The sequence below is a fragment of the Lissotriton vulgaris genome, chromosome 5 (assembly GCF_964263255.1).
Source record: "Lissotriton vulgaris chromosome 5, aLisVul1.2, whole genome shotgun sequence".
Taxonomy (NCBI): Eukaryota; Metazoa; Chordata; class Amphibia; order Caudata; family Salamandridae; genus Lissotriton; species Lissotriton vulgaris.
In genome coordinates, this window is record NC_141693.1 from 1061328281 (window position 1) to 1061336163 (window position 7883).

Here is a 7883-nt window from a genome sequence, read left to right on the forward strand (position 1 = left end):
GGCTTTGCCTGGAATAGTACAAAAATTAAATATTTAGGTATATGGTTTTCCAATTCCATTGCGTCTTCAATTAAATTAAATATCTCTGCAGTCTTATCCCGAATTGATCAATTACTTTCTTCTTGGAATCCCCTTTTTCTTTCTTGGTGGGGTCGGTTAGATTCAATTAAAATGATGCTCCCCATACATATTCCTGCCTTTTACTTTAAACGTATTGATACTTCCCCCTCTAAATTTCTCTGGAAAAATAAGAAAGCTAGAATCGCCTGATCTTTTCTTCGCAGGACAAAGTCTAATGGAGGTGTGAACTTTCCTGACTTTCGTCTCTATCACAAGTCATTTTCCCATCGACAGGCCTCCTAATGACTCTTATCCGATCCCTCCCATTTTACTCCTCTCTGGCTCTCCATTGAACAAACCTTTTTATTACTCTTTTCTTTCTAGGAAGTTATTGCTTTTTCTGCCAAAACTCGACATACCTCCCTCCCTCCCCTTATTTAAACAAACTTGTTCCCTTTTGAAACCTTTGTTGCAACCCAATCCCACCTATAGGGAATCCTTCTTAGACTCTCCAATTTGGCATAATTCCCTTATTCCCTTAAGAAGAGAACCATCTTTTGGAAAACGTGGAGGTTAAAAGGCATTATTTGGGTCAAACATCTTTTCAACAGACTTTCACCATGTTCTTTTCCCCAATTTCAAGCCTTATTCCATTGTCCCCATTGATTTTTACAGAAATGTACTACTCTTATGGTGGTTATTCTTGATGTTTACCATTCTCTTCCCTCTTCACCTCTCACTGATGTCCAAAACGCTCTTCTAAAGATACTCCTCTCTTTACCTAAAGCCTCCCTCATCTACAATTATTTCTTAGCCCCCAATCCAGACTGTGCTAAATTTAAATTGGAACTCTCTTGGGAATCTGACCTGGGATGCAAATGGACTATCATCTTCTGTGATAAACTTTGGTCCAGATCTATAAAAAATCTCTTGCTCTGCTTCTCTCACTCAATCTATGTTTTTTCTTGATCATAGGCTTTATCTTACCCCTGTTTCTATAGCTCACTTTTTCTTATTCTACTGATTCTAACAGCTGTACCTGTGGTTCTTCTAATGCTAATCTTATACATCTTCTCTTCCTTTGTGCTTTGGTTTCCAACTTTTGGGGGAAAGTCTGGTCATATATGTCTCGCCTGTTTAAGATCTCCATCTCTTATTCTGTACCTCTTCTCTTCTCTGGCAGCCTCTCTGATTCCTTAGATCTACCCTCACATAGCCATGTAATATGCAATGTTATTTTATACCAATGTGTCAGAATTTTCCCTTTCCCCTCCCCTTCTCTCCCTCCCTTCCCATCTTCCCCCCTTTTTCCATATAAAATTTTAAAAATAGCTTTTATTCTTTTCCTCAATGTACTAGCCAACTTTTCTGCTTTGATATTTTAATTCTGTATTGCTGGTCTTCTATATATTTATTGACTGTTAAATAAAGCTTTTCAAACTATAAAAAAAAAACAGGTAACTGCTAAATATGTTTAAAACAGTTGTCAAGTACAAACACCTTTAAGAAAAATACCTCTTGGATTCCAGTCCCGCTTCTAAGAACACGTTAAGACATGTGAACCCTAAACATTTTTCACCACGTTTAAGGACAAACCCGAATTTCATAGAAAAAAATGCCTATGGGGAGAAATGCAATTATTATTATTATTAAATGGGTTTTATTAAGCGCAGACTACCCGGAGGCCTCTTAGCGCTGAGTATGACTGGGGGGCAGGTGAGGGTAGTGTGGTTTAGGTGAAAAGGATAGTTTTTAATTCCTTCCGGAACTTTAGGAGGTTGGGTTCGCCACGCAGGGAGGCTGGCAGGGAATTCCATGCCTTGGCCGCATTCCAGGAAAAGGAGCGGCCCCCCCATCTGGCACGTTTGACTTTGTTCTCAGTGGCCAAAAAAGCTGTGCTGGAGCGCAGCGGCCTGCGAGGGAGATATGGAGTGGCCAGCGAGCAGATCATTGCTGGTGCTTCTTTCCACATGGCTCTATGCATAAAGCACATTGATTTAAACAGTATTCTAGCCTTAATGGGTAGCCAGTGGAGTCTTTTTAGAGCAGCAGTCCCTGAGTCCCGCCTGTTAAGACCCAGCAGGAGGCGGGCTGCTGCGTTTTGCGTGACCTGGAGCTTCTTCGTTGTAATGGCCGGAGCCCCCAGGTACAACGCATTCCCGTAGTCTAAGCGGGACAGAATGATGGCCTGCACCAAGATCCTACGGGCTTGTGGGGGGAGAAGTGGTAATACTTTCCTAAGCATACGCATCAAGCCGAAGCAGGTGGCAGATATGATGGTTGCTTGGTGATTAAAATTAAGGTTAGCATCAAGCCATATGCCCAGGCTCTTTATTTGGGGTTTGGACTGAGGCTGGGTGCCCATGCATGGGGGCCAGTCAGGCAATGGGCAGGGGATGTTTGGGTTTCCAAGAATCATGAGCTCCGTTTTATCGCCTTTGAGTCTTAGATGGGAGCTGGCCATCCATTTATTAACTGCTGCTAAACAGTTACTGAGATTAGGCGGGGAGGTGTTAGTTTGGTTCAGGGAGACGATCAATTGAGTATCGTCAGCGTATGTGACTAATTCCAGGCCAAAAGAGTGGACAATGTCTGCCAAGGGGAGCATATATATGTTAAAAAGGGTGGGGCTCAGGGACGAGCCCTGAGGCACACCCTGAGCAAGAGACATATTAGGCGCTGTTGTTTAAACAATCCACCTGCTTGATCAGAACTTGTCACTTTACCTGGTCCGTCAGTGCAGGGGGGGAGGGTCCGAAGAAGCTGTAACTAGTCTATGATAATAAGCAGGCGTGGTTTTCCACATGTAAAGTAATATCCTGAATTTTAAACACCATGCAATGTCACCAGTATAGGAAGCACCTCTGAGTTTTCTGTTATTGCTTCCAGGTATCACACAACAGCAAACACATGTACCTAAAACAAACCAGAGCTTTTCGCTTTTTTCGATGCGTGTTAGCTCTATCAGATAAATTGGTTGTGAATGATTAGAACTGAAAATGTACACATTGTGAAGATATTAGACTGGGAATTAAATGTTAGTAAGGCCTGTTAAAGAGATAGTGGTCTTCTGAGTGTCTCAGACGCTCCCGTTATCTACTTCACACAACTTTATTTTGCATTCTCTGCCTCCGACTTTATCCCCTTTTTCTCCTAATATCTTTCTAAAATCTTTCATCTGCATATCTCACACTTTTTACAATTACCATTGGCACATATGCTACTTTAAGCTCTGTTCACTATCAGAGAGACTAAACATTGGATGTGCCCTTTCACTTTCATTGTTGCAGTGCCCAGGATTACCAATCTAGCTGTCACCTTATCCTCTTCCGTCTCATCAGAGGTGTGAAGGAAGATTAGGAGTCTCACTGACCCCACCCCACCTTCTGACATAACGGGAAGCGTGAGATTAAAAAAAAGCAAGAAACTGACGGCTGAAGCCTGTGCATTATTGTGCACATTCCAGCTTTCAGTTTCCTACTTCTGTTTTCGAGGCAGAAATAAACTATGTTCTTGCCCAAAGAATCTACGCATCACCAGCAGCGAAAGCAGAACAACACTGGCAGCTGAAGGTAGGTAGATACAAACAAAATTGTCCCTGAAATGCTGCACCTGTGTTTGTGTATGTTTGTGTAAGAGTATAATTAAGTGAGAATGAGTGAGTCAAAGTGAGTGACAATAAGTGATACTAAGTTAGAATTAGAACATGAGTGAGTGAGAATGAGTAAGGGTGAGGGAGGAACTTTTTGGGCATAAGGTGTACCCAAGCATAACACTGGCACATAAAATGTCATTCTGAGCATATGGAACCTGTGGTAAAAGGCTGGCATTGGCATATCGCATGCAATTCTTCAAATAAATGGCACCCATTGTAAAATGCTGATAACAGCAAACAGGACATTATTCTTGCCATCAGGAGCACCCATGGCAAAATGATGGCTCTGGCACACGAGGTAAATCATTGCTAAATGATGGTACTAACATACATACTTCTTGGCATTAAGGAGGACAACCATTGCTTACAGGGTAGGAGCGGCAGGCAACCAGGACAAAATGTTTGCCTTGCCTTATAGGTGGTAATATTGACATATGGGTCACCCATCGCATAAGGATGCAAAAATGTTGGCACTGACATATTATGTGTAATTCTTGGTGTAAGGGAGATGCATGTGGCATATGGGAGGCATCCATGACAAAACTATGATCCTGGCACAATGGGGGTAATTATTGACATAAAGAGGCACCCACTTCACATTTTGTACAGAAAAAGAGAACAAAAAGAAATGGGGTAAACTCCTGAAGGAGTGCCAGGCTTCAGTGACTTGGCACACCATTAAGTTGCGCTATTCTTTAATGTGAGCCCTTTCAGAACCTTGGTGTTTGAGCAAACCTATGTAAAAATTCTGCTTTAATATTTGACCCAATATTTTTCAAACTTTTTTTTTAGAAGTTGTGCACACTCACTTTCCTTGTTCCAGTGGCCTAACGAAACTTGAGGGGACCCCCCTGCAAAGTACTTAGAAGGGCCCCCTGACCCACACTTCAGACCCAGTCAGGAGTTCTCAGCCGCTGCCCGTGCACAGTGCCGGTGGGGGCCACCTGGAACTCGGAGGCCCTCCCCACTGCAGGGTCTTTTGGGGTGGGTTTGTAACGCCAAGGGCCTGATACACAAACGTAATCTGAGACAAAATCCTAACTTTACGACTTTCGGTATTCACAAAAGGCATTTAGTAGTAGTAAAGTTAGGATTCCTAACTTTACTACTACTAAACTGAGAAAAATCCTAACTTTACGACTTTCAGTATTCACAAAAGCTATTCAGTACTAATAAAGTTAGGAATCCTAACTTTACTACTACTAAATGCCTTTTGTGTATACCAAAAGTGAAAAAGTTAGGATTTTGTCTCAGATTACTTTTGTGAATCGGCCCTAAATCACTGCCTGCTATTGCATATTGCACAAATCCTAACGTTTCCTAAAGGTGAGTTACAATTGGGAGTAGAAGATATTAAATTGAGTTTTTTCCGTAGCACATACTTTAAAATGTATAACTTCTAAACTCTTGACTGTGGCACATTGATTTCTAAATATAACACTAAGCATTATTTCCATATGAAAATGAGCATGTGGATTTGCAAAGAAAAAAAGCCTTACCAAGTTAAAAAGGGACATTTGTTTCACAATATAGCTAAATTACCTTTAGCACTTAAATGCAAAGAAGTGCTCTACATACAAAAAATGTATTGACCATTATATGGTGCATACCAAAAGCGTTTCTACTTTGAATACTTCCTAAGGTTAAATAAGTGCTTCACTTACAGGCACAAGTCAGAGCAGCCCAGACTATGAAACCGTCTTACCTCTTTTTGAGTCGCCTGGAGAAGGAAGGTGCATGCTGTGGAAATTGTTAGATAACCCTCCAGGGGAAAACAGCAGAAGCTTGTGGGACTGGCTTATAGACAGGTGCAACTGACAGAAAGTTCAGGACAGGCAAGGTATAATCGACCTTGTGAAGAGAGTATGTCTGATGCCTCTGTTTCAGCCTACGGGTTGGGCATTTTCCCATGGGCTGGAGCCTTTGGAGGCTGATTTTGAAAGCCCAATGACTGTTTCTTTCGCTGCGGTTATTAGTAGCAGTCATGGAGAAGGTTCAAGAAGGAGAGAAAAAGATGAAGAGAGGGGAAAATAGAAAGATCAGTGAGGGAAGAGAGAAGGAGAGACAGAATGAATTGATAGAAAGAGAGACTGTGGTTGGTGGCATTTTTGCTAGGGTTTTTAGTTTGCAGTCCGGCCTTACACAGACTGTCAGAACTCCTTTCAGAGGGCCACGTTCAAGTAGGATCTTCTGCATACAACTCTGGAGGTTGAGGCCTTTTACTCCTGATGTCCCAGGGCCCGCATTACCATAGGTCCTGACCAACTGGGCCCAGTACCCCTTCAGCAACTGACTTTCAGTTGTAGAATGAGTTGAGCAGTCCAAGATCTCTTGAGGGGGGGGCAGTAGATGCAGAGGGTTGAACACAGGCTCACAACTCAAAATACTTTCAATAGCAGCAGTAAAGTATTGTCCAGTCAATGACTTGCTTTATGAAAAAAGGAGTATTTATATATAAACACAAACTAAAATACTACACACACAAACAATACACACAGTCCTCTGAAGTAGGGGCTCTAGTGTTCAATAGGCAGGTCCTGAGTTCTACCTTGTCTCACTAGCAGTAGTGATTATTCCCTAATAACTATAGGCGACATTCAGGGTAAGCTCTACTAGTAGTCCGAGTCTCAGGACTGTCACTCCCTCTCTCCCAAAAGTCAAAAGTGTTCCACCGCCAGAAACGATATTCTTCAGAACAAGTTCCATTGCGCCTTCAAGCACTGTGATTAGTCTTACCTGCTTCTGTGATCAATTTTACCTGCTCCTGCAGGGGTTGTGCTACCAAGCTCCTAAGGAGTGTTGTACTCTCTGACTTTGCAGGGGCTGCAGCGGCTTCTGACGTTTAGTAACACTTCTGGCTCTGCAGGGGTAGAGGCTGGGCATCCACGCTGCTTCCTCCAGTAAGACGGTAAGTTCCTCTCATTCGTGGGGTGATGATAACTTGAGTTCCAATCCTCTGTCAAGATTCAGGCATGCGCAAGTCATCAGAACAGCCTCTCCTCTTGACGACGGCTGAACAAGGCAATGTCTCTTGTTCTTCATGGTTACCCCCTCTGGCATACACGATCTTTGACTTCACTCCCCATATGGGCTATGGCCTGATTGGTGCAACCACGGCTAGCTTCACAGTGGCTCTCTGGCATATGGTGTAAAAGACTTGAAACTGCACACAGGCACCAACCTGATCAGGTGCAGCAGCCATCTCCTCTATCCATGCTACAAGGATCCACTCACCAGGATCCCCCATTGGACCTCTTTCTCTCCATGCGGTCTCCTCTTCCACACAGGGGACACAGGTCTTAGCAAGCAGGAAGGCACTGGTACTCCGGACCCCAGGGGCAAGTGGTTTTTAATTTCCCTGCGTGATGTCCAGCTGGGAGACTGGCAGGTTTTAGTTCCTAGTCTTAGTTACAGGCAGAAGTCTTGCAGACCGTTTCCTCCTCTCACATCCCGACCTGCTGCTTGACAGTTGACAATTTTGAGGTCCTCGAGCTCCCATTCTTATAGTCCATTTCCAGAGACCAAATGTGATTTATGGTATGAGGATTTGAAGTGTGTGTTTGGGGTCTGCTTCCTTTTGAAGTGCCCACTCCTCTGTCCTGCTGTTCCTCCAAAAAGCAGTCTGTCACACCAGGAGTGACTCCAAATCACATTTAAAGGTTACCCATGGCCCCAGCCCTACTCTTTATGGTTCTACTATCAGCCCTATTTCCTTCCTGAGAATTGCCCAGGCCACTTTCCAGTGATCTCTTGCTGAATTAAATAGCACCATTTGAAGTGTACTAAAGCGCATGGCTCTTCCTTCCTCCATTGTGTCCCACCCAATTCACAGGAATGCAGAAATCAACCAATCTATCTGGGGTATTCCACAGGCTCATTGCCAATATTATATACATGAAAATGAGCTCACCCCTTTTTTTCAGTGGTGGCACAAGCAAATTAGGTTGAGCCAAGATTAAATTGCTCTAGGTAGATGGGTTTGTGCCAAGTCAACAATTTAAAAAAAAAATAGCCAGGATCAGCTGCCTTTTGACCCTCAGTTGAAAGGTCGAATGGCCAATCCAACCCTGTCTACATAATGGTAATTGCTTGTGCAAATCACAGCTCTAGAGTTAATGAGATGCACAATCAACCACGCAGCACCACCAACCTGTAGACCCCTGCCCTA